A 27,238-nucleotide genomic window follows, 5' to 3' on the forward strand; every position below is an offset into this window, starting at 1 on the left:
GCAAATCTACTAGCACATATCTTGATGATGATTACAATAATAACAATAATAAAAATAAATAGCAAAGATGTATTTTAGTGTTGCACGTTTTCTTATGGTAACGTAATGCTTGTCTGAGTATAATGTCTATACACATTTAGCTACTGCTAATATCTCTTAACAGAAACGTGTATTTATTATGCTGTCTCCAATCATCTAAAGCACAAAGAATAAAACAGCCACAAAAGTCCTTTCCACACCAGGCTCTATCGCTCGTAGTGTTGCTTTCTGTCTTCATTTTTAAAATGAAACACAAAACCAAACCCACAATCGCTCCGCTCCTCCCACAACAGGGGGTGGACTTCCGACACTGGCCTGGTTTTCCTGTGGCGCTTTACTAAAACAACAAAAGATAACAGTATGTCTCTGTCATTATCAACTGCTTGTGTTGGTGTAGCTTTGAAATTGTTTATTGAGGTCCCGCAACGTTTGGGGTGTAATGCAGAGTAATGTAAAAGTAAAGTAACTAATTACATTCTCCAGGAAGTAATAAGTAAAGTGTTTAGTTACTTTTGATTTGAGTAACGAGTACAATGTAAGACATTACTTTTTGTGAGAAACGACCCCAACACTGCTCTTTTCCTTCTCTTTTGGCTTGTTTGTTTGTTGTTGAAGGAGATACAAAGTTTGAGAGTGTCTCGTTTTATTTCTGAAATATAACTCCCAGAAAGTATGGTCTTTGTGTTCTTGAAATTGAATAACCTCAAAAGAAAGAAATGGTCCAATGAATTGCCGAGGAAAAGTCTAGCCGCTGTATTCTGGAATGAAGAAAAAAATGAAATGACAAGGGTAATCAAAGCAAGTAAGACAGTAGGCTGTGTGGCATACGCTAGCCAGAAATCGAACGCAACTCACAAGAACAGGAACCTTGTATGATACCACTACACCACTGGCGCTGCGGGGAAGCTCTAGATTCTGTCACCGAAGCAAATGCACAAGACATATAAAACGCGTCCCCTGGGGCACAATGGTCTTTTAATAATTATCTGTAATAATCTGCAGTCGAACTGCTTAATACATACCTAGCTAATCACTACATCACAGGCGCATGGTTGTCATTCGGGGAAAATATGTGTTCACGAATGTTCAATGGAGTGGTTGTCATGCTAAGAGGTCATTTGGAGTAGAGGGAGCTGGCCAATGCGTGCCTTGTTGGCGCAGTAGGTAGCGCGTCAGTCTCATAATCTGAAGGTGGTGAGTTCGACCCTCACATGGGGCAAGCACTCTTCCTTTATCTTTGAGTTCTACCACACTGATCTCCAGCTGCAGAAAAAAGGCGCACACCTGTGCAATAAAGTGGTTGCTTGCGCTGTCTGAAGAAATTCATGGCAAAATGCCAAATCCTGGGATGGAACAAGGGACCTTTAGATGTTCAGTCTATCGCTCCCCCAACTGAGCTATTTCGGCCATTGGTGAGATGACGTCGTGATCCCAAAAGTCAAAGTGAAGGAAGCCCTGGCAGAACACAGTCATTGAAAAGTTCATTGTTTTCCATGACGTCGGCAACGACTCAATTTGATCACCGCAACACAAGTCAGGATGGCCGAGTGGTGTAAGGTGCTGCGTGCAGGTCATCGTCTCCTGTAGAGGCTTGGCTTTGAATCCCACCTCTGACAAGGGTCCTTTTACCACTCAGGAGCACACACTTACCCGTGCTGGCGACAAGGACAACAAGAGTTGAGGACTGTGTTGAAAACGACATTACACAAAGAATTCAATGTTGAAAGAAATACGTCAATACATAAATCAATGGACATGTATTTATTCATTGATTGATTGACTTCAACATGTCTTAATTTAGTCGCTGTACCCACAAAGCAACACTCAGCATAGTGGAGGCTATAGCTCGGCGTTATTGCGTGTACCTTACATGTATCACCCCTGGCACCTGGCCCTGATAACTCCCTACTTTTTGACCACAGTCTGTCTGTGACTTGAACCCGAGAAGTAAAAATGATGCACATGGGCGCTTGCAATCTCGTTGTTTCAATCACATATCACAGTGGATGCGTACACACGGTGTTTCTCGGAGATTGCTGGGACAGTAACGAATGTGTTCCTTGCTTTACATGTCATCTAGCGCACAGTAGCTTTTTCTCCTTCTTTTTGCCCATATCATCCACATATTGTGCCTTTGGGAAACGCCTCCGAAACAGATTTAGAATGCCCTGAGATTCAAGAAACGACAGTGCAACTCTTTCCAGGGTTGTGGGTAACGCGTTACTAAGTCTGAGTTGTAGAACCACGTGGGAAATTAGTGGAGAAGTCGCGGAGATAAAGCAAATAGAACTTTAATGGAGCCGGCTCGGAAGCTCCACGTCAGAAATAATTCCTTCAGTGAGACTTAATGTTTACAAACATGAGTACAACTTTATAGGAAAAATGACGTAACATCTTATGGCCGTTCATCCAATCAGAAGATACAGGTCCGGGTCCGTTTTACGATCTGTCCTCCCGTGAAGAGGTGATGGATCCAAAGCAGATGTCCGTCTTTGATGTGCACTAGGAAGATGCGATCCCACGGTCGTCATTTACCTAGTGTCAATCGTTCTTTAACAGAAACAATTCCTGCCTATCTGGAGAAACGATTAAGTCATAAACAAATTCTCAGGAGACAGCTCTAGGCTATTTCGGCACTGTGTAATCTTTCATTACTGACAGGAGTTTCTAACAAATCGACCTTGTTGACCCTTTACTTGTCCTGCTAAATCGAATGTGCTCAGTCTGTATACAAAACTACTTCTAATGCTAGTATTAATATAAAACATTATATAATAATCACAAAACACTTTCTTCAACTTCCAAAAAGAGTCTTCAGAGAGTTAGTTGAAAATGCATGGGTATATTTTAAGAATATACTACACGAGGCTCAGGAACAATTTGTACCAAAACTTAGCAAATTGAGGAAGAAAAAACATTGGCCAAAATGGTTTAATAGAGGTATGCAAAAAATATAAAGAGGAAGACAATGTTGTATAGCACATACAAAAGGGATGGTGACGAAACAAAATACATAGAATATGTTGAGCTGCAAAGAGATCTTAAGAAAGGGATCAGGAAAGCAAAGAGGGAATTAGAAAGAAAAATAGCTCTTGGAGCTCAAACCAATGCAAAGAGCTTTTTTCAATATCACAACAGCAAGCGGTTAATAAAGGAGGAGGTGAAACAGATAAAGGGCAAAAACGGAGGTATCTTGGAAAACGAACAAGATGTGGCACATATTCTAAATGAGTATTTCACAGAGGTTTTTACAAAAGAAAAAACAGATGACATGCCACAGGTTGACAATCAGTCCAGTCAATCCCTAAGAGAGATCAGGATAAATGAGGAGGAGGTACTAAAGGGACTAGCAGAATTAAAAACAAACAAATCACCTGGGCCAGATGGGATATTTCCAACAGTACTTCAAGAAAATAGGTGGCTCAGCAGATACAATCTTGGCAGCACAGGCTATTCAGAGGAACTTAGATAATATTCAGTTGTGGGCTGACACCTGGCAAATGCAATTCAATGTGGACAAGTGCAAGGTAATACATGCAGGTAACAAAAATGTCCACTATAATTACACTATGGGAGGTACAAATCTACATGAAGTAACGCATGAGAAAGACCTAGGAGTCTATGTGGACTCCTCACTTTCTCCATCCAAGCAATGTGGGGAAGCAATAAAGAAGGCAAACAGAATGCTAGGGTATATTGTCAAAAGTGTAGAATTTAAAACAAGGGCAGTCATGTTAAGACTGTACAATGCGCTAGTTAGACCTCATCTGGAATACTGTGTACAGTTCTGGGCACCACACTTCAAAAAGGATATTGCTGCCTTAGAGGCAGTTCAGAGGAGAGCAACCAGACTTATTCCAGGTCTTCAAGGGAAAGTCCTACTCGGAGAGACTGAGAGAACTGAACCTTTTCACCCTGGTACAGAGGAGACTACCCGGGGACAGAAATGGAAATTGGGCTTCAAGGCATTCAAAACGGAAAACAGGAGACACTTCTTTACACAGAGAGTAGTCACAATCTGGAATAAACTACCCAGCGATGTGGTTGAAGCTGAAAGTTTGGGAACATTTAAAAATGGTCTGGAATGGATCCTTGGATCACTTCGATATTAATGAACACCAAACGAGCAAGATGGGTCGAATGGTCCCCTCTCGTTTGTTAACTCCCTTATGTTCTTAAAAGTGTCTGAAGCAGCATGAAAGAGCACACAAGGCAGCTGAGAACAGACAGAGAGGGGAGTGTATATTGCATTGGCCGGTAATCGAACCCGTGTCAACTGCTTGGAAGGCAGCTATGCTAACCACTATACCACCAACGCTTAGAAACTGCTTCCCCACAATATCTCACTGTGGTAGAACATGATTCCAGGATTGCAAAGTGGCAGGCAATTTGTTTTCCAAATTGCAATCGGTGAACATTTGGGAAGCCCTGCGATATCTGCAGTTTCCTGTTCCTGAGTGCGGAAGGAAAATGTCCATTAGCATCTTTCCAGATTGCACTTTATTCAGACCTTTCCGAAATGAAACAAAACCAAAGTTGAAACATAGAAGAGGATGGTTTTAATCCATCGACCTCTGGGTTATGGGCCCAGCACGCTTCCGCTGCGCCACTCTGCTCCTTGGGCACTCATCCACCTGTTAACGTCACAGCCACTCCTATATTGCATATTGCAAGCAATACAAGTTTGCAAAGCCCTGCGTTATTTCCACTTTCCTGTTCAAGACTGCACACCGAGCTTCTCCATGCGCTGGAGCAGCTTTCCAGGTTTCAGTGCCTTCACATTTCACCCTGTATGTGCTGTGGGAAGCATCATGTCAATTGTTTTGAACTAAGCGGATCGGGGCTCAGTCTGAGCTCAGATCCGAGCTTAAAAATGACAGTGCTTCTGAGCAGCTGGGACTCAAAGCCACACTCCCTGGCATAGGAACCCAGTGTCTGATCCACTAGGACACGGGGGCTCAGCCAGACAGTATCGGAAAATGGAAATAAATAAATAAATAAATAAATAAATAAATAAATAAAAAGATGCTGCGCGTTACACAATAGACACCAGGTAAAGAAGTGAATAGTTACAGGAACTGTCACGTAAGCTCCTCAACTTGAAACGGGCACATACGAACTCCTGTGAAATAACACGAGATGGATAACTACCCCTTCTCTGCTGCAGCAGAATGTGACTACCTATTGCGCAGATTACAATCAAATCAAGAAAGAGAGCGGGCTGTGTCGGATGCGCCAGCCGGGAATCGAACCAGAGTCACAAGAATGGGACTCTTGTATGATACCACTACACCACTGGCGCTGCTGGGGAAGCTCTGGCTAGCGTCCTTGAAGCAAATTCATAGAAAGCGTCCCATGTGGCAAGATGATGTCTTAATGATTATTTTTATTAGTCTGTTGTCGATCTGCTTAATACGTACCTAGCCAATCACTACATCACAGGTGCAGAGACAATCAGTATGAAGGCGAACACGATTTCGTTAACGTGTGCCCATTTACAAGTTTAATGAATGTATACATAAATAAAGCAGATCTGGGTTTTCCTCTGAAACATTAAGGACTGGTTTCATAAATGCGTCCATAAGTCCATAAACGCCACGAGTGCAACTCTATTGTAGCTGCTGTTACTGTACAATTCATCGTGATACGTGTGTGTTTTATTTCAGCTGTAACTCGCCCTGGTTAAGCACGTCTACGGTGTAATTTAAAAATATTACAGAAATTGTCGATTGCAGTTACAAATCTGTAGTAAGAGTAATACGTTAAGGGAGTCAAGTTCAGCAATTTAAAATACAAATCTACTAGCACATATCTTGATAAAAATTACAATAATAACAATAATAATAATACATAGCAAATATTTATTTTAGTGTTGCACATGGAAAGTTTTCTTACAGTAACTTCTGAATATAATGTTGTCTATACCCTTTTAGCTATTCGTAATATCTCTTAACAGAAACGTGTATTTATTATGCTGTCTCCAATCATCTAAAGCACAAAGAATAAAACAGCCACAAAAGTCCTTTCCACACCAGGCTCTATCGCTCGTAGTGTTACTTTCTGTCTTCATTTTTAAAACGAAACACAAAACCAAACCCACAATCGCTCCGCTCCTCCCACAACAGGGGGTGGACTTCCGACACTGGCCTGGTTTTCCTGTGGCGCTTTATTAAAACAACAAAAGATAACAGTATGTCTCTGTCATTATCAACTGCTTGTGTTGGTGTAGCTTTGAAATTGTTTATTGAGGTCCCGCAACGTTTGGGGTGTAATGCAGAGTAATGTAAAAGTAAAGTAACTAATTACATTCTCCAGGAAGTAATAAGTAAAGTGTTTAGTTACTTTTGATATGAGTAACAAGTACAATGTAAGACATTACTTTTTGTGAGTAACGACCCCAACACTGCTCTTTTCCTTCTCTTTTGGCTTGTTTGTTTGTTGTTGAAGGAGATACAAAGTTTGAGAGTGTCTCGTTTTATTTCTGAAATATAACTCCCAGAAAGTATGGTCTTTGTGTTCTTGAAATTGAATAACCTCAAAAGAAAGAAATGGTCCAATGAATTGCCGAGGAAAAGTCTAGCCGCTGTATTCTGGAATGAAGAAAAAAATGAAATGACAAGGGCAATCAAAGCAAGTAAGACAGTAGGCTGTGTGGCATACGCTAGCCAGAAATCGAACGCAACTCACAAGAACAGGAACCTTGTATGATACCACTGGCGCTGCGGGGAAGCTCTAGATTCTGTCACCAAAGCAAATGCACAAGACATATAAAACGCGTCCCCTGGGGCACAATGGTCTTTTAATAATTATCTGTAATAATCTGCAGTCAAACTGCTTAATACGTACCTAGCTAATCACTACATCACAGGCGCATGGTTGTCATTCAGGGAAAATATGTGTTCACGAATGTTCATCGGAGTGGTTGTCATGCTAAGAGGTCAGTTGGAGTAGAGGTAGCTGGCCATGCCGTGCCTCGTTGGCGCAGTAGGTAGCGCGTCAGTCTCATAATCTGAAGGTGGTGAGTTCGACCCTCACACGGGGCAAGCACTCTTCCTTTATCTTTGAGTTCTACCACACTGATCTCCAGCTGCAGAAAAAAGGCGCATACCTGTGCAATAAAGTGGTTGCTTGCGCTGTCTGAAGAAATTCTTGGCAAAATGCCAAATCCTGGGATGGAACAAGGGACCTTTAGATGTTCAGTCTATCGCTCCCCCAACTGAGCTATTTCGGCCATTGGTGAGATGACGTCGTGATCCCAAAAGTCAAAGTGAAGGAAGCCCTGGCAGAACAGTCATTGAAAAGTTAATTGTTTTCCATGACGTCGGCAACGACTCAATTTGATCACTGCAACACAAGTCAGGATGGCCGAGTGGTGTAAGGTGCTGCGTGCAGGTCATCGTCTCCTGTAGAGGCTTGGCTTTGAATCCCACCTCTGACAAGGGTCCTTTTACCACTCAGGAGCACACACTTACCCGTGCTGGCGACAAGGACAACAAGAGTTGAGGACTGTGTTGAAAACGACATTACACAAAGAATTCAATGTTGAAAGAAATACATCAATACATAAATCAATGGACATGTATTTATTCATTGATTGATTGACTTCAACATGTCTTAATTTAGTCGCTGTACCCACAAAGCAACACTCAGCATAGTGGAGGCTATAGCTCGGCGTTATTGCGTGTACCTTACATGTATCACCCCTGGCACCTGGCCCTGATAACTCCCTACTTTTTGACCACAGTCTGTCTGTGACTTGAACCCGAGAAGTAAAAATGATGCACATGGGCGCTTGCAATCTCGTTGTTTCAATCACATATCACAGTGGATGCGTACACACGGTGTTTCTCGGAGATTGCTGGGACAGTAACGAATGTGTTCCTTGCTTTACATGTCATCTAGCGCACAGTAGCTTTTTCTCCTTCTTTTTGCCCATATCATCCACATATTGTGCCTTTGGGGAACGCCTCCGAAACAGATTTAGAATGCTCTGAGATTCAAGAAACGACAGTGCAACTCTTTTCCAGGGTTGTGGGTAACGCGTTACTAAGTAACGCATTACAGTAATGTTATTACTTTTGGTAGTAACGAGTAACATAACGTGGTATGGTTCCAAAAGGAGAAATAATATTACAGTTACTGATTCCTTTTTTTTGTTCTCGTTACTGCATTACACATTGTAACGATATGGTCTTAATAAGGACGATAAGGACGTCTATGTCGTACAATAAAAATATTAGAAAAACTGTCGTTTGCAGTTACAAATCTGTAGTAAGAGTAATAAGTTAAAGGAGTCAAGTTGAGACATTTAAGATGCAGATCTACTAGCACATATCTTGATGATGATTACAATAATAACAATAATAAAAATAAATAGCAAAGATGTATTTTAGTGTTGCACGTTTTCTTATGGTAACGTAATGCTTGTCTGAGTATAATGTTGTCTATACACATTTAGCTACTGCTAATATCTCTTAACAGAAACGTGTATTTATTATGCTGTCTCCAATCATCTAAAGCACAAAGAATAAAACAGCCACAAAAGTCCTTTCCACACCAGGCTCTATCGCTCGTAGTGTTGCTTTCTGTCACTGTCTTTAAAACGAGACACAAACCAAACCCACAATCGCTCCGCTCCTCCCACATCAGGGCGTGGACTTCCGACACTGGCCTGGTTTTCCTGTGGCGCTTTATTAGAACAGCAAGAGATAACAGTATGTTTCTGTCTTTATTCGACCGCATGTGTGGGTGTAACTTTGTAATTGTTTAATGTGGTCCCGCAACGTTTGGGGTGAAATGCAAAGTAATCTAATAGTAAAGTAACTAATTACTTTGCCCAGAGAGTAATAAGTAAAGTATCTTGTTATATGAGTAAAGAATACAATGTAATACATTTCTTTTTGTGAGTAACGACACCATCACTGCTCTTTTCTATCTCGTTTTGCATGTATGTTTGTTGTTGACAGAGATGCAAAGTTTGAGAGAAGACAGGCTGGCATTGGGGATGTAGCTCAGTGGTAGAGCGCATGCTTTGCATGTATGAGGTCCCGAGTTCAGTCCTCGGCATCTCCAGACTGTCTTTTAATGGAGCCCGTGCACTATGTCATTGGATGCACATAGCAAGTACCGAACAAATCGGGAGCCCGTGATTCATCGGTCACACTAGCATGGGCCTTTTCGGCACTCTCTCCCAGCATTCGTCCGAGAAACAGCGTGTGTATGTATTCATTGTGAGAAGTGAAACAATGGGCCAGATTGCACGCTGGTTCTGTATACACTCACCTAAAGGATTATTAGGAACACCATACTAATACTGTGTTTGACCCCCTTTCGCCTTCAGAACTGCCTTAATTCCACATGGCATTGATTCAACAAGGTGCTGAAAGCATTCTTTAGAAATGTTGGCCCATATTGATAGGATAGCATCTTGCAGTTGATGGAGATTTGTGGGATGCACATCCAGGGCACGAAGCTCCCGTTCCACCACATCCCAAAGATGCTCTATTGGGTTGAGATCTGGTGACTGTGGGGGCCAGTTTAGTACAGTGAACTCATTGTCATGTTCAAGAAACCAATTTGAAATGATTCGACCTTTGTGACATGGTGCATTATCCTGCTGGAAGTAGCCATCAGAGGATGGGTACATGGTGGTCATAAAGGGATGGACATGGTCAGAAACAATGCTCAGGTAGGCCGTGGCATTTAAACGATGCCCAATTGGCACTAAGGGGCCTAAAGTGTGCCAAGAAAACATCCCCCACACCATTACACCACCACCACCAGCCTGCACAGTGGTAACAAGGCATGATGGATCCATGTTCTCATTCTGTTTACACCAAATTCTGACTCTACCATCTGAATGTCTCAACAGAAATCGTGACTCATCAGACCAGGCAACATTTTTTCAGTCTTCAACTGTCCAATTTTGGTGAGCTTGTGCAAATTGTAGCCTCTTTTTCCTATTTGTAGTGGAGATGAGTGGTACCCGGTGGGGTCTTCTGCTGTTGTAGCCCATCCGTCTCAAGGTTGTACGTGTTGTGGCTTCACAAATGCTTTGCTGCATACCTCGGTTGTAACGAGTGGTTATTTCAGTCAAAGTTGCTCTTCTATCAGCTTGAATCAGTCGGCCCATTCTCCTCTGACCTCTAGCATCAACAAGGCATTTTCGCCCACAGGACTGCCGCATACTGGATGTTTTTCCCTTTTCACACCATTCTTTGTAAACCCTAGAAATGGTTGTGCGTGAAAATCCCAGTAACTGAGCAGATTGTGAAATACTCAGACCGGCCCGTCTGGCACCAACAACCATGCCACGCTCAAAATTGCTTAAATCACCTTTCTTTCCCATTCAGACATTCAGTTTGGAGTTCAGGAGATTGTCTTGACCAGGACCACACCCCTAAATGCATTGAAGCAACTGCCATGTGATTGGTTGGTTAGATAATGGCATTAATGAGAAATTGAACAGGTGTTCCTAATATTCCTTTAGGTGAGTGTAAGTGCGCAGGCTGTAAGATTTGGGCGCTTTAAACGGCACGGTGTACTTGAACATCGTCATCATCACGTTGACACACATGCCATCTAAAACGCGCATTGTCTTTACTTGTTGGCTTGAAGTTAAACACAGACCGTCGTCAGGACTAGGGAATTAGCGGGGACAGGTGCCAGGTGTGATACATTGGAGGCACACGCACTAACACCGAGCTCATTGGCTCTACTAAGCTACTAAAAAAGAAGTGTTAACCAAGCACCGACCGATGCGTTTTCTCCCACTGAATTGTGCACCTTGAAAGTCTACCAAATGCAGACTCCTTAAGCAAAGCATTGTCCCCCACAGGACACCGACTTATATGTAGACCCTCCCTCTCTCCATAATCAATCCATCAGCAAGGAACGGACCTAAATTCATGAGTAAATTACACATGCATTCAAAGCAATATGTAGAGCACGCTGTATCGGATATGCACCACTACTACTACTACTACTACTACTACTACTTCGACTACTACTACTACTACTACTACTACTACTACTACTACTACTACTACTACTACTACTACTACTACTACTACTACTACTACTACTACCACTACCAATAATAATTTAAAGAGGAGCGTTTCACCACCCGCCTTGAAAGCAGCGAGCTCTTGTGGCAAGGGTAGCACGTCTGACTCTAGATCACAAGGGTGTGTGTTCAAATGACGTCGGGGTCAGTGTTTTGTACACTAGCAGTAACCAGTAACACTAAGGTTGCATGAGTAATTGCACAGCTGACAGTGTAAAGTGCTTACCACCTTGTCGTTGATCTTGCAAAAAGGTAAGCACAAGTATTTACAAGTTGCCACAGAGAGAGACCGGATAGTACAGGTGAGAGGTAGCCATCTTGTTGTTTGACTAGATTCAGAATAGTCTTAGCATTGCTCATTTTGTTTTAAGTTTGCCTTAAATTGACGTTAGCATTGTCGGTAGTTTGCCTAAATTGAAGCCAATTCAGTTCAGCTGCTGAGTTGGTGAAAGTAAACAGGTTATAGAAGGGAGTTTCTGTCTAGGACTAGCAGGAATTCTGTTGCAGGAGGAGCCAGGTGGGGCCAATTAGGTGTGAATTGGGGGTAAAACCTAGGAGAGTTGAGACCTTAGAGCAGGACAGCGTAGAGAACTGCTGGGTTACAGTAGGTCGTAACCGCAGAAAAGGGCGTGCACACCCCGTAGAGACACCCCAAGAGCTTGAATTGCCCAACAGGTTCCAACTGCTGGACACCAAGTTGGACAGTGACAGCTCAGAGGGTGATGGGGGGCAGTTGAGCACCAGAGCACCATGGTGCCCAATCCCCCCCCCAGACGAAGGAGGTAGTTATAGTAGGAGACTCAATTCTTAGAGGTGTAGATCACACAGTGTGTTCTAGTGACATGGAGACCCGCATTGGTATCTTGCCTGCCTGGTGCTCAGGTTGCAGATCTCCCTAAACTAGTAGACGGGCTACTGGCCAAAGCCGGGGGGAATCCACCGGTCATGGTCAGGGAGACAGGCAGAGATTAGAAAGTTTAACACGTGGTTGAAAGCTTGGTGTAGGGAAGAGGGGTTTAGGTTTATGGAGCATTGGTCTTTCTTCTGGGATAGATGGGACCTGTACAAACCGGACGGTCTACATCTAAACAGAAGGGGGGCTAATGCATTGGAAGAGCGTATGTGCAGTGAAATTGAGAATCATTTAAACTAGGAACCAGGGGGGCAGGGAGCTTTGACAATGGGAGATGTTCCACTAAGGAAAGGAAACCAAGGCAAACTGCCAGTAGGAAAGTCCTGAAATGTTTGTACCTCAATGCCAGGAGTATAAGGAACAAGATGTTAGACTTGGAAGCCACAGTGCTGGTGTGTGACTATGATGTTGTAGGAGTGACAGAAACATGGCTTACAGAAAATGATGGGGATGAATACAAGTTGGAAGGATATACACAGTTTAGGAGAGACAGGCAAAATTGAAGAGGGGGTGGGGTAGCATTATATGTGAAAAATGACATTGAGGCAGAAGAACTTGTATTAGATCCCAGTAACGGAACAGAATCTTTGTGGGTGAAACTTTTGAACAAGAGATCTGGAGGATTAGCGGTAGGAGTGTGTTACAGGCCACCAAACTCAGATATTCAGAAAGATGCTGCATTGTAAAGTGTAATCAGGACTGCATGTAGCAAGGATGTGGCTGTTATAATGGGGGATTTCAATTTCCCAAACTTAGACTGGGAAAGCCCAGTGGGGACTACAGAAGCAGAAATGGAAATGGTTGAGATGGTAAATGACTGCTTTCTAACTCAATTTGTCAGGGAACCAACCAGAGAGAGCGCATGTATTGACTTGATCTTTTCAAATGACCAAGATAGAGTCAGGGGGACAGTAGTTAGAGAACCAATGGCAAATTGTGATCACAATATGGTTGTCTTTGAGGCATTCTTTCAAAAAACAAGGTCCAAGTCTAAAACAATGGTCTACAATTTTAGAAAAGCAAACCTTGAAGGTATGAGACAGCACTTAGAAGAGGTAGACTGGAGCACACTGGATACAGAGTTAGTTGAAAATGCATGGGTATATTTTAAGAATATACTACTCGAGGCTCAGGAGCAATTTGAATCAAAACATAGCAAATTGAGGAACAAAAATCATTGGCCAAAATGGTATAATAGAGGTATGCAAAAAATATAAAGAGGAAGACAATGTTGTATAGTGCATACAAAAGGGATGGTGACGAAACAAAATACATAGAATATGTTGAGCTGCAAAGAGATCTTAAGAAAGGGATCAGGAAAGCAGAGAGGGAATTAGAAAGAAAAATAGCTCTTGGAGCTCAAACCAATGCAAAGAGCTTTTTTCAATATCACAACAGCAAGCGGTTAATAAAGGAGGAGGTGAAACAGATAAAGGGCAAAAACGGAGGTATCTTGGAAATTGAACAAGATGTGGCAAATATTCTAAATGAGTATTTCACAGAGGTTTTTACAAAAGAAAAAACAGATGACATGCCACAGGTTGACAATCAGTCCAGTCAATCCCTAAGAGAGATCAGGATAAATGAGGAGGAGGTACTAAAGGGACTAGCAGAATTAAAAACAAACAAATCACCTGGGCCAGATGGGATATTTCCAACAGTACTTCAAGAAAATAGGTGGCTCAGCAGATACAATCTTGGCAGCACAGGCTATTCAGAGGAACTTAGATAATATTCAGTTGTGGGCTGACACCTGGCAAATGCAATTCAATGTGGACAAGTGCAAGGTAATACATGCAGGTAACAAAAATGTCCACTATAATTACACTATGGGAGGTACAGATCTACATGAAGTAACGCATGAGAAAGACCTAGGAGTCTATGTGGACTCCTCACTTTCTCCATCCAAGCAATGTGGGGAAGCAATAAAAAAGGCAAACAGAATGCTAGGGTATATTGTCAAAAGTGTAGAATTTAAAACAAGGGCAGTCATGTTAAGACTGTACAATGCGCTAGTTAGACCTCATCTGGAATACTGTGTACAGTTCTGGGCACCACACTTCAAAAAGGATATTGCTGCCTTAGAGGCAGTTCAGAGGAGAGCAACCAGACTTATTCCAGGTCTTCAAGGAAAAGTCCTACTCGGAGAGACTGAGAGAACTGAACCTTTTCACCCTGGTACAGAGGAGACTACCCGGGGACAGAAATGGAAATTGGGCTTCAAGGCATTCAAAACGGAAAACAGGAGACACTTCTTTACACAGAGAGTAGTCACAATCTGTAATAAACTACCCAGCGATGTGGTTGAAGCTGAAAGTTTGGGAACATTTAAAAATGGTCTGGAATGGATCCTTGGTTAATGACCACCAAACGAGCAAGATGGGTCGAATGGTCCCCTCTCGTTTGTTAACTCTCTTATGTTCTTAAAAGTGTCTGAAGCAGCATGAAAGAGCACACAACGCAGCTGAGAACAGACAGAGAGGGGAGTGTATATTGCGTTGGCCGGGAATCGAACCCGGGGCAACTGCTTGGAAGGCAGCTATGCTAACCACTATACCACCAACGCTTAGAAACTGCTTCCCCACAATATCTCACTGTGGTCGAACATGATTCCAGGATTGCAAAGTGGCAGGCAATTTGTTTTCCAAATTGCAATCGGTGAACATTTGGGAAGCCCTGCGATATCAGCAGTTTCCTGTTCCTGAGTGCGGAAGGAAAATGTCCATTAGCATCTTTCCAGATTGCACTTTATTCAGACCTTTCCGAAATGAAACAAAACCAAAGTTGAAACACACCAGAAGATGGTTTCAATCCATCGACCTCTGGGTTATGGGCCCAGCACACTTCCGCTGCGCCACTCTGCTCCTTGGGCACTCACCCACCTGTTAACGTCACAGCCACTCCTATATTGCATATTGCAAGCAATACAAGTTTGCAAAGCCCTGCGTTATTTCCACTTTCCTGTTCAAGACTGCACACCGAGCTTCTCCATGCGCTGGAGCAGCTTTCCAGGTTTCAGTGCCTTCACATTTCACCCTGTATGTGCTGTGGGAAGCATCATGTCAATTGTTTTGAACTAAGTGGATCGGGGCTCAGTCTGAGCTCAGATCCGAGCTTAAAAATGACCGTGCTTCTGAGCAGCTGGGACTCAAAGCCACACTACCTGGCTTAGGAACCCAGTGTCTGATCCACTAGGACACGGGGGCTCAGGCAGACAGTATCGGAAAATGGAAATAAATAAATAAATAAATAAAATGATGCTGCGCGTTACACAATAGACACCAGGTAAAGAAGTGAATAGTTACAGGAACTGTCACGTAAGCTCCTCAACTTGAAACGGGCACATACGAACTCCTGTGAAATAACACGAGATGGATAACTACCCCTTCTCTGCTGCAGCAGAATGTGACTACCTATTGCGCAGATTATTGCGTCAATCGATTCGAAAAGAGGGCTGGCATTTGTCACCAATGTGTCTCGTTTTATTTCTGAAATATAACTCCCAGAAAATATTGTCTGTGTTTTTGAAATTGAATAACCTCAAAAGAAAGAAATGATCCAGTCAATTGCTAAAGAAGAGTCTTGCCGCTGCATTCTGGAATGAAGAAAAGAATGAAATGACAAGTACAATCAAATCAAGAAAGAGAGCGGGCTTTGTCGGATGTGGCAGCCGGGAATCAAACCTGAGTCACAAGAATGGGAATCTTGTATGATACCACTACACCACTGGCGCTGCTGGGGAAGCTCTGGCTTGCGTCCTTGAAGCAAATTCATAGAAAGCGTCCCATGGGGCAAGATGATGTCTTAATGATTATCCTTATTAGTCTGTTGTCGATCTGCTTAATACGTACCTAGCCAATCACTACATCACAGGTGCAGAGACAATCAGTATGAAGGCGAACACGATTTCGTTAACGTGTGCCCATTTACAAGTTCAATGAATGTATACATAAATAAAGCAGATCTGGGTTTTCCTCTGAAGCATTAAGGACTGGATTCATAAATGCGTCCATAAGTCCATAAACGCCACGAGTGCAACTCTATTGTAGCTGCTGTTACTGTACAATTCATCGTGATACGTGTGTGTTTTATTTCAGCTGTAACTCGCCCTGGTTAAGCACGTCTACGGTTTAATTTAAAAATATTACAGAAACTGTCGTTTGCAGTTACAAATCTGTAGTAAGAGTAATACGTTAAGGGAGTCAAGTTCAGCAATTTAAAATACAAATCTACTAGCACATATCTTGATAAAGATTACAATAATAAATATAATAATAATACATAGCAAATATTTATTTTAGTGTTGCACATGGAAAGTTTTCATACAGTAACTTCTGAATATAATGTTGTCTATAACCTTTTAGCTATTCGTAATATCTCTTAACAGAAACTTGTATTTTTTTAGCTGTCTCCAAATCATCTAAAGCATACAGAATAAGACAGCCACAAAAGTCCTTTCCACACCAGGCTCTATCGCTTGTAGTGTTGCTTTCTGTCTTCATTTTTAAAACGAAACACAAAACCAAACCCACAATCGCTCCGCTCCTCCCACAACAGGGGGTGGACTTCCGACACTGGCCTGGTTTTCCTGTGGCGCTTTATTAAAACAACAAAAGATAACAGTATGTCTCTGTCATTATCAACTGCTTGTGTTGGTGTAGCTTTGAAATTGTTTATTGAGGTCCCGCAACGTTTGGGGTGTAATGCAGAGTAATGTAAAAGTAAAGTAACTAATTACATTCTCCAGGAAGTAATAAGTAAAGTGTTTAGTTACTTTTGATATGAGTAACGAGTACAATGTAAGACATTACTTTTTGTGAGTAATGACCCCAACACTGCTCTTTTCCTTCTCTTTTGGCTTGTTTGTTTGTTGTTGAAGGAGATACAAAGTTTGAGAGTGTCTCGTTTTATTTCTGAAATATAACTCCCAGAAAGTATGGTCTTTGTGTTCTTGAAATTGAATAACCTCAAAAGAAAGAAATGGTCCAATGAATTGCCGAGGAAAAGTCTAGCCGCTGTATTCTGGAATGAAGAAAAAAATGAAATGACAAGGGCAATCAAAGCAAGTAAGACAGTAGGCTGTGTGGCATATGCTAGCCAGAAATCGAACGCAACTCACAAGAACAGGAACCTTGTATGATACCACTACACCACTGGCGCTGCGGGGAAGCTCTAGATTCTGTCACCGAAGCAAATGCACAAGACATATAAAACGCGTCCCCTGGGGCACAATGGTCTTTTAATAATTATCTGTAATAATCTGCAGTCGAACTGCTTAATACGTACCTAGCTAATCACTACATCACAGGCGCATGGTTGTCATTCGGGGAAAATATGTGTTCACGAATGTTCATCGGAGTGGTTGTCATGCTAAGAGGTCAGTTGGAGTAGAGGGAGCTGGCCATGCCGTGCCTCGTTGGCGCAGTAGGTAGCGCGTCAGTCTCATAATCTGAAGGTGGTGAGTTCGACCCTCACACGGGGCAAGCACTCTTCCTTTATCTTTGAGTTCTACCACACTGATCTCCAGCTGCAGAAAAAAGGCGCACACCTGTGCAATAAAGTGGTTGCTTGCGCTGTCTGAAGAAATTCATGGCAAAATGCCAAATCCTGAGATGGAACAAGGGACCTTTAGATGTTCAGTCTATCGCTGCCCCAACTGAGCTATTTCGGCCATTGGTGAGATGACGTCGTGATCCCAAAAGTCAAAGTGAAGGAAGCCCTGGCAGAACACAGTCATTGAAAAGTTCATTGTTTTCCATGACGTCGGCAACGACTCAATTTGATCACTGCAACACAAGTCAGGATGGCCGAGTGGTGTAAGGTGCTGCGTGCAGGTCATCGTCTCCTGTAGAGGCTTGGCTTTGAATCCCACCTCTGACAAGGGTCCTTTTACCACTCAGGAGCACACACTTACCCGTGCTGGCGACAAGGACAACAAGAGTTGAGGACTGTGTTGAAAACGACATTACACAAAGAATTCAATGTTGAAAGAAATACATCAATACATAAATCAATGGACATGTATTTATTCATTGATTGATTGACTTCAACATGTCTTAATTTAGTCGCTGTACCCACAAAGCAACACTCAGCATAGTGGAGGCTATAGCTCGGCGTTATTGCGTGTACCTTACATGTATCACCCCTGGCACCTGGCCCTGATAACTCCCTACTTTTTGACCACAGTCTGTCTGTGACTTCAACCCGAGAAGTAAAAATGATGCACATGGGCGCTTGCAATCTCGTAGTTTCAATCACATATCACAGTGGATGCGTACACACAGTGTTTCTCGGAGATTGCTGGGACAGTAACGAATGTGCTCCTTGCTTTACATGTCATCTAGCGCACAGTAGCTTTTTCTCCTTCTTTTTGCCCATATCATCCACATATTGTGCCTTTGGGGAACGCCTCCGAAACAGATTTAGAATGCTCTGAGATTCAAGAAACGACAGTGCAACTCTTTTCCAGGGTTGTGGGTAACGCGTTACTAAGTAACGCATTACAGTAATGTTATTACTTTTGGTAGTAACGAGTAACGTAACGTGGTATGGTTCCAAAAGGAGTAATAATATTACAGTTACTGATTCCTTTTTTTGTTCTCGTTACTGCATTACACATTGTAACGATATGGTCTTAATAAGGACGATAAGGACGTCTATGTCGTACATTAAAAATATTAGAAAAACTGTCGTTTGCAGTTACAAATCTGTAGTAAGAGTAATAAGTTAAAGGAGTCAAGTTGAGACATTTAAGATGCAGATCTACTAGCACATATCTTGATGATGATTACAATAATAACAATAATAAAAATAAATAGCAAAGATGTATTTTAGTGTTGCACGTTTTCTTATGGTAACGTAATGCTTGTCTGAGTATAATGTTGTCTATACACGTTTAGCTACTGCTAATATCTCTTAACAGAAACGTGTATTTATTATGCTGTCTCCAATCATCTAAAGCACAAAGAATAAAACAGCCACAAAAGTCCTTTCCACACCAGGCTCTATCGCTCGTAGTGTTGCTTTCTGTCTTCATTTTTAAAACGAAACACAAAACCAAACCCACAATCGCTCCGCTCCTCCCACAACAGGGGGTGGACTTCCGACACTGGCCTGGTTTTCCTGTGGCGCTTTATTAAAACAACAAAAGATAACAGTATGTCTCTGTCATTATCAACTGCTTGTGTTGGTGTAGCTTTGAAATTGTTTATTGAGGTCCCGCAACGTTTGGGGTGTAATGCAGAGTAATGTAAAAGTAAAGTAACTAATTACATTCTCCAGGAAGTAATAAGTAAAGTGTTTAGTTACTTTTGATATGAGTAACGAGTACAATGTAAGACATTACTTTTTGTGAGTAACGACCCCAACACTGCTCTTTTCCTTCTCTTTTGGCTTGTTTGTTTGTTGTTGAAGGAGATACAAAGTTTGAGAGTGTCTCGTTTTATTTCTGAAATATAACTCCCAGAAAGTATGGTCTTTGTGTTCTTGAAATTGAATAACCTCAAAAGAAAGAAATGGTCCAATGAATTGCCGAAGAAAAGTCTAGCCGCTGTATTCTGGAATGAAGAAAAAAATGAAATGACAAGGGCAATCAAAGCAAGTAAGACAGTAGGCTGTGTGGCATATGCTAGCCAGAAATCGAACGCAACTCACAAGAACAGGAACCTTGTATGATACCACTACACCACTGGCGCTGCGGGGAAGCTCTAGATTCTGTCACCGAAGCAAATGCACAAGACATATAAAACGCGTCCCCTGGGGCACAATGGTCTTTTAATAATTATCTGTAATAATCTGCAGTCGAACTGCTTAATACGTACCTAGCTAATCACTACATCACAGGCGCATGGTTGTCATTCGGGGAAAATATGTGTTCACGAATGTTCATCGGAGTGGTTGTCATGCTAAGAGGTGAGTTGGAGTAGAGGGAGCTGGCCATGCCGTGCCTCGTTGGCGCAGTAGGTAGCGCGTCAGTCTCATAATCTGAAGGTGGTGAGTTCGACCCTCACACGGGGCAAGCACTCTTCCTTTATCTTTGAGTTCTACCACACTGATCTCCAGCTGCAGAAAAAAGGCGCACACCTGTGCAATAAAGTGGTTGCTTGCGCTGTCTGAAGAAATTCATGGCAAAATGCCAAATCCTGGGATGGAACAAGGGACCTTTAGATGTTCAGTCTATCGCTCCCCCAACTGAGCTATTTCGGCCATTGGTGAGATGACGTCGTGATCCCAAAAGTCAAAGTGAAGGAAGCCCTGGCAGAACACAGTCATTGAAAAGTTCATTGTTTTCCATGACGTCGGCAACGACTCAATTTGATCACTGCAACACAAGTCAGGATGGCCGAGTGGTGTAAGGTGCTGCGTGCAGGTCATCGTCTCCTGTAGAGGCTTGGCTTTGAATCCCACCTCTGACAAGGGTCCTTTTACCACTCAGGAGCACACACTTACCCGTGCTGGCGACAAGGACAACAAGAGTTGAGGACTGTGTTGAAAACGACATTACACAAAGAATTCAATGTTGAAAGAAATACATCAATACATAAATCAATGGACATGTATTTATTCATTGATTGATTGACTTCAACATGTCTTAATTTAGTCGCTGTACCCACAAAGCAACACTCAGCATAGTGGAGGCTATAGCTCGGCGTTATTGCGTGTACCTTACATGTATCACCCCTGGCACCTGGCCCTGATAACTCCCTACTTTTTGACCACAGTCTGTCTGTGACTTGAACCCGAGAAGTAAAAATGATGCACATGGGCGCTTGCAATCTCGTTGTTTCAATCACATATCACAGTGGATGCGTACACACGGTGTTTCTCGGAGATTGCTGGGACAGTAACGAATGTGTTCCTTGCTTTACATGTCATCTAGCGCACAGTAGCTTTTTCTCCTTCTTTTTGCCCATATCATCCACATATTGTGCCTTTGGGGAACGCCTCCGAAACAGATTTAGAATGCTCTGAGATTCAAGAAACGACAGTGCAACTCTTTTCCAGGGTTGTGGGTAATGCGTTACTAAGTAACGGTATGGTATTACTTTTGGTAGTAACGAGTAACGTAACGTGGTATGGTTCCAAAAGGAGTAATAATATTACAGTTACTGATTCCTTTTTTTTGTTCTCGTTACTGCATTACACATTGTAACGATATGGTCTTAATAAGGACGATAAGGACGTCTATGTCGTACACTAAAAATATTAGAAAAACTGTCGTTTGCAGTTACAAATCTGTAGTAAGAGTAATAAGTTAAAGGATTCAAGTTGAGACATTTAAGATGCAGATCTACTAGCACATATCTTGATGATGATTACAATAATAACAATAATAAAAATAAATAGCAAAGATGTATTTTAGTGTTGCACGTTTTCTTATGGTAACGTAATGCTTGTCTGAGTATAATGTTGTCTATACACGTTTAGCTACTGCTAATATCTCTTAACAGAAACGTGTATTTATTATGCTGTCTCCAATCATCTAAAGCACAAAGAATAAAACAGCCACAAAAGTCCTTTCCACACCAGGCTCTATCGCTCGTAGTGTTGCTTTCTGTCTTCATTTTTAAAACGAAACACAGAACCAAACCCACAATCGCTCCGCTCCTCCCACAACAGGGGGTGGACTTCCGACACTGGCCTGGTTTTCCTGTGGCGCTTTATTAAAACAACAAAAGATAACAGTATGTCTCTGTCATTATCAACTGCTTGTGTTGGTGTAGCTTTGAAATTGTTTATTGAGGTCCCGCAACGTTTGGGGTGTAATGCAGAGTAATGTAAAAGTAAAGTAACTAATTACATTCTCCAGGAAGTAATAAGTAAAGTGTTTAGTTACTTTTGATATGAGTAACGAGTACAATGTAAGACATTACTTTTTGTGAGTAACGACCCCAAACACTGCTCTTTTCCTTCTCTTTTGGCTTGTTTGTTTGTTGTTGAAGGAGATACAAAGTTTGAGAGTGTCTCGTTTTATTTCTGAAATATAACTCCCAGAAAGTATGGTCTTTGTGTTCTTGAAATTGAATAACCTCAAAAGAAAGAAATGGTCCAATGAATTGCCGAAGAAAAGTCTAGCCGCTGTATTCTGGAATGAAGAAAAAAATGAAATGACAAGGGCAATCAAAGCAAGTAAGACAGTAGGCTGTGTGGCATACGCTAGCCAGAAATCGAACGCAACTCACAAGAACAGGAACCTTGTATGATAGCACTACACCACTGGCGCTGCGGGGAAGCTCTAGATTCTGTCACCGAAGCAAATGCACAAGACATATAAAACGCGTCCCCTGGGGCACAATGGTCTTTTAATAATTATCTGTAATAATCTGCAGTCGAACTGCTTAATACGTACCTAGCTAATCACTACATCACAGGCGCATGGTTGTCATTCGGGGAAAATATGTGTTCACGAATGTTCATCGGAGTGGTTGTCATGCTAAGAGGTCAGTTGGAGTAGAGGGAGCTGGCCATGCCGTGCCTCGTTGGCGCAGTAGGTAGCGCATCAGTCTCATAATCTGAAGGTGGTGAGTTCGACCCTCACACGGGGCAAGCACTCTTCCTTTATCTTTGAGTTCTACCACACTGATCTCCAGCTGCAGAAAAAAGGCGCACACCTGTGCAATAAAGTGGTTGCTTGCGCTGTCTGAAGAAATTCATGGCAAAATGCCAAATCCTGGGATGGAACAAGGGACCTTTAGATGTTCAGTCTATCGCTGCCCCAACTGAGCTATTTCGGCTATTGGTGAGATGACGTCGTGATCCCAAAAGTCAAAGTGAAGGAAGCCCTGGCAGAACACAGTCATTGAAAAGTTCATTGTTTTCCATGACGTCGGCAACGACTCAATTTGATCACTGCAACACAAGTCAGGATGGCCGAGTGGTGTAAGGTGCTGCGTGCAGGTCATCATCTCCTGTAGAGGCTTGGCTTGAATCCCACCTCTGACAAGGGTCCTTTTACCACTCAGGAGCACACACTTACCCGTGCTGGCGACAAGGACAACAAGAGTTGAGGACTGTGTTGAAAACGACATTACACAAAGAATTCAATGTTGAAAGAAATACATCAATACATAAATCAATGGACATGTATTTATTCATTGATTGATTGACTTCAACATGTCTTAATTTAGTCGCTGTACCCACAAAGCAACACTCAGCATAGTGGAGGCTATAGCTCGGCGTTATTGCGTGTACCTTACATGTATCACCCCTGGCACCTGGCCCTGATAACTCCCTACTTTTTGACCACAGTCTGTCTGTGACTTGAACCCGAGAAGTAAAAATGATGCACATGGGCGCTTGCAATCTCGTTGTTTCAATCACATATCACAGTGGATGCGTACACACGGTGTTTCTCGGAGATTGCTGGGACAGTAACGAATGTGTTCCTTGCTTTACATGTCATCTAGCGCACAGTAGCTTTTTCTCCTTCTTTTTGCCCATATCATCCACATATTGTGCCTTTGGGAAACGCCTCCGAAACAGATTTAGAATGCCCTGAGATTCAAGAAACGACAGTGCAACTCTTTCCAGGGTTGTGGGTAACGCGTTACTAAGTCTGAGTTGTAGAACCACGTGGGAAATTAGTGGAGAAGTCGCGGAGATAAAGCAAATAGAACTTTAATGGAGCCGGCTCGGAAGCTCCACGTCAGAAATAATTCCTTCAGTGAGACTTAATGTTTACAAACATGAGTACAACTTTATAGGAAAAATGACGTAACATCTTATGGCCGTTCATCCAATCAGAAGATACAGGTCCGGGTCCGTTTTACGATCTGTCCTCCCGTGAAGAGGTGATGGATCCAAAGCAGATGTCCGTCTTTGATGTGCACTAGGAAGATGCGATCCCACGGTCGTCATTTACCTAGTGTCAATCGTTCTTTAACAGAAACAATTCCTGCCTATCTGGAGAAACGATTAAGTCATAAACAAATTCTCAGGAGACAGCTCTAGGCTATTTCGGCACTGTGTAATCTTTCATTACTGACAGGAGTTTCTAACAAATCGACCTTGTTGACCCTTTACTTGTCCTGCTAAATCGAATGTGCTCAGTCTGTATACAAAACTACTTCTAATGCTAGTATTAATATAAAACATTATATAATAATCACAAAACACTTTCTTCAACTTCCAAAAAGAGTCTTCAGAGAGTTAGTTGAAAATGCATGGGTATATTTTAAGAATATACTACACGAGGCTCAGGAACAATTTGTACCAAAACTTAGCAAATTGAGGAAGAAAAAACATTGGCCAAAATGGTTTAATAGAGGTATGCAAAAAATATAAAGAGGAAGACAATGTTGTATAGCACATACAAAAGGGATGGTGACGAAACAAAATACATAGAATATGTTGAGCTGCAAAGAGATCTTAAGAAAGGGATCAGGAAAGCAAAGAGGGAATTAGAAAGAAAAATAGCTCTTGGAGCTCAAACCAATGCAAAGAGCTTTTTTCAATATCACAACAGCAAGCGGTTAATAAAGGAGGAGGTGAAACAGATAAAGGGCAAAAACGGAGGTATCTTGGAAAACGAACAAGATGTGGCACATATTCTAAATGAGTATTTCACAGAGGTTTTTACAAAAGAAAAAACAGATGACATGCCACAGGTTGACAATCAGTCCAGTCAATCCCTAAGAGAGATCAGGATAAATGAGGAGGAGGTACTAAAGGGACTAGCAGAATTAAAAACAAACAAATCACCTGGGCCAGATGGGATATTTCCAACAGTACTTCAAGAAAATAGGTGGCTCAGCAGATACAATCTTGGCAGCACAGGCTATTCAGAGGAACTTAGATAATATTCAGTTGTGGGCTGACACCTGGCAAATGCAATTCAATGTGGACAAGTGCAAGGTAATACATGCAGGTAACAAAAATGTCCACTATAATTACACTATGGGAGGTACAAATCTACATGAAGTAACGCATGAGAAAGACCTAGGAGTCTATGTGGACTCCTCACTTTCTCCATCCAAGCAATGTGGGGAAGCAATAAAGAAGGCAAACAGAATGCTAGGGTATATTGTCAAAAGTGTAGAATTTAAAACAAGGGCAGTCATGTTAAGACTGTACAATGCGCTAGTTAGACCTCATCTGGAATACTGTGTACAGTTCTGGGCACCACACTTCAAAAAGGATATTGCTGCCTTAGAGGCAGTTCAGAGGAGAGCAACCAGACTTATTCCAGGTCTTCAAGGGAAAGTCCTACTCGGAGAGACTGAGAGAACTGAACCTTTTCACCCTGGTACAGAGGAGACTACCCGGGGACAGAAATGGAAATTGGGCTTCAAGGCATTCAAAACGGAAAACAGGAGACACTTCTTTACACAGAGAGTAGTCACAATCTGGAATAAACTACCCAGCGATGTGGTTGAAGCTGAAAGTTTGGGAACATTTAAAAATGGTCTGGAATGGATCCTTGGATCACTTCGATATTAATGAACACCAAACGAGCAAGATGGGTCGAATGGTCCCCTCTCGTTTGTTAACTCCCTTATGTTCTTAAAAGTGTCTGAAGCAGCATGAAAGAGCACACAAGGCAGCTGAGAACAGACAGAGAGGGGAGTGTATATTGCGTTGGCCGGTAATCGAACCCGTGTCAACTGCTTGGAAGGCAGCTATGCTAACCACTATACCACCAACGCTTAGAAACTGCTTCCCCACAATATCTCACTGTGGTAGAACATGATTCCAGGATTGCAAAGTGGCAGGCAATTTGTTTTCCAAATTGCAATCGGTGAACATTTGGGAAGCCCTGCGATATCTGCAGTTTCCTGTTCCTGAGTGCGGAAGGAAAATGTCCATTAGCATCTTTCCAGATTGCACTTTATTCAGACCTTTCCGAAATGAAACAAAACCAAAGTTGAAACATAGAAGAGGATGGTTTTAATCCATCGACCTCTGGGTTATGGGCCCAGCACGCTTCCGCTGCGCCACTCTGCTCCTTGGGCACTCATCCACCTGTTAACGTCACAGCCACTCCTATATTGCATATTGCAAGCAATACAAGTTTGCAAAGCCCTGCGTTATTTCCACTTTCCTGTTCAAGACTGCACACCGAGCTTCTCCATGCGCTGGAGCAGCTTTCCAGGTTTCAGTGCCTTCACATTTCACCCTGTATGTGCTGTGGGAAGCATCATGTCAATTGTTTTGAACTAAGCGGATCGGGGCTCAGTCTGAGCTCAGATCCGAGCTTAAAAATGACAGTGCTTCTGAGCAGCTGGGACTCAAAGCCACACTCCCTGGCTTAGGAACCCAGTGTCTGATCCACTAGGACACGGGGGCTCAGCCAGACAGTATCGGAAAATGGAAATAAATAAATAAATAAATAAATAAATAAAAAGATGCTGCGCGTTACACAATAGACACCAGGTAAAGAAGTGAATAGTTACAGGAACTGTCACGTAAGCTCCTCAACTTGAAACGGGCACATACGAACTCCTGTGAAATAACACGAGATGGATAACTACCCATTCTCTGCTGCAGCAGAATGTGACTACCTATTGCGCAGATTACAATCAAATCAAGAAAGAGAGCGGGCTGATAATAACCTCAAAAGAAAGAAATGAAAATTCAGTCAATTGCTAAAGAAGAGTCTTGCCGCTGCATTCTGGAATGAAGAAAAGAATGAAATGACAAGTACAATCAAATCAAGAAAGAGAGCGGGCTGTGTCGGATGCGCCAGCCGGGAATCGAACCAGAGTCACAAGAATGGGACTCTTGTATGATACCACTACACCACTGGCGCTGCTGGGGAAGCTCTGGCTTGCGTCCTTGAAGCAAATTCATAGAAAGCGTCCCATGTGGCAAGATGATGTCTTAATGATTATTTTTATTAGTCTGTTGTCGATCTGCTTAATACGTACCTAGCCAATCACTACATCACAGGTGCAGAGACAATCAGTATGAAGGCGAACACGATTTCGTTAACGTGTGCCCATTTACAAGTTTAATGAATGTATACATAAATAAAGCAGATCTGGGTTTTCCTCTGAAACATTAAGGACTGGTTTCATAAATGCGTCCATAAGTCCATAAACGCCACGAGTGCAACTCTATTGTAGCTGCTGTTACTGTACAATTCATCGTGATACGTGTGTGTTTTATTTCAGCTGTAACTCGCCCTGGTTAAGCACGTCTACGGTGTAATTTAAAAATATTACAGAAATTGTCGATTGCAGTTACAAATCTGTAGTAAGAGTAATACGTTAAGGGAGTCAAGT

At 42.3% G+C, this 27,238-nt stretch overlaps 9 non-coding genes across 9 annotated transcripts; 6 read left to right on the forward strand and 3 right to left on the reverse strand.

Moving 5' to 3' along the window:
- The first annotated feature begins 1,185 nt into the window (after nt 1-1,185).
- trnam-cau (transfer RNA methionine (anticodon CAU)) lies at nt 1,186-1,258 on the forward strand. Its single transcript has one exon. It is a non-coding gene; the product is annotated as a tRNA-Met (tRNA).
- Nucleotides 1,259-4,285: 3,027 nt separating this feature from the next.
- trnag-ucc (transfer RNA glycine (anticodon UCC)) lies at nt 4,286-4,357 on the reverse strand. Its single transcript has one exon. It is a non-coding gene; the product is annotated as a tRNA-Gly (tRNA).
- A 2,652-nt stretch (nt 4,358-7,009) lies between these two features.
- trnam-cau (transfer RNA methionine (anticodon CAU)) lies at nt 7,010-7,082 on the forward strand. Its single transcript has one exon. It is a non-coding gene; the product is annotated as a tRNA-Met (tRNA).
- A 1,957-nt stretch (nt 7,083-9,039) lies between these two features.
- Nucleotides 9,040-9,111, forward strand: trnaa-ugc (transfer RNA alanine (anticodon UGC)). The gene has a single exon. It is a non-coding gene; the product is annotated as a tRNA-Ala (tRNA).
- Nucleotides 9,112-14,511: 5,400 nt separating this feature from the next.
- trnag-ucc (transfer RNA glycine (anticodon UCC)) lies at nt 14,512-14,583 on the reverse strand. Its single transcript has one exon. It is a non-coding gene; the product is annotated as a tRNA-Gly (tRNA).
- Nucleotides 14,584-17,427: 2,844 nt separating this feature from the next.
- Nucleotides 17,428-17,500, forward strand: trnam-cau (transfer RNA methionine (anticodon CAU)). The gene has a single exon. It is a non-coding gene; the product is annotated as a tRNA-Met (tRNA).
- Nucleotides 17,501-19,961: 2,461 nt separating this feature from the next.
- Nucleotides 19,962-20,034, forward strand: trnam-cau (transfer RNA methionine (anticodon CAU)). Its single transcript has one exon. It is a non-coding gene; the product is annotated as a tRNA-Met (tRNA).
- A 2,455-nt stretch (nt 20,035-22,489) lies between these two features.
- On the forward strand, nt 22,490-22,562 carry trnam-cau (transfer RNA methionine (anticodon CAU)). The gene has a single exon. It is a non-coding gene; the product is annotated as a tRNA-Met (tRNA).
- Nucleotides 22,563-25,588: 3,026 nt separating this feature from the next.
- Nucleotides 25,589-25,660, reverse strand: trnag-ucc (transfer RNA glycine (anticodon UCC)). Its single transcript has one exon. It is a non-coding gene; the product is annotated as a tRNA-Gly (tRNA).
- Between the last annotated feature and the right edge of the window lie 1,578 nt (nt 25,661-27,238).

The sequence above is a fragment of the Amia ocellicauda genome, chromosome 14, assembly GCF_036373705.1.
Source record: "Amia ocellicauda isolate fAmiCal2 chromosome 14, fAmiCal2.hap1, whole genome shotgun sequence".
Lineage (NCBI taxonomy): Eukaryota > Metazoa > Chordata > Actinopteri > Amiiformes > Amiidae > Amia > Amia ocellicauda.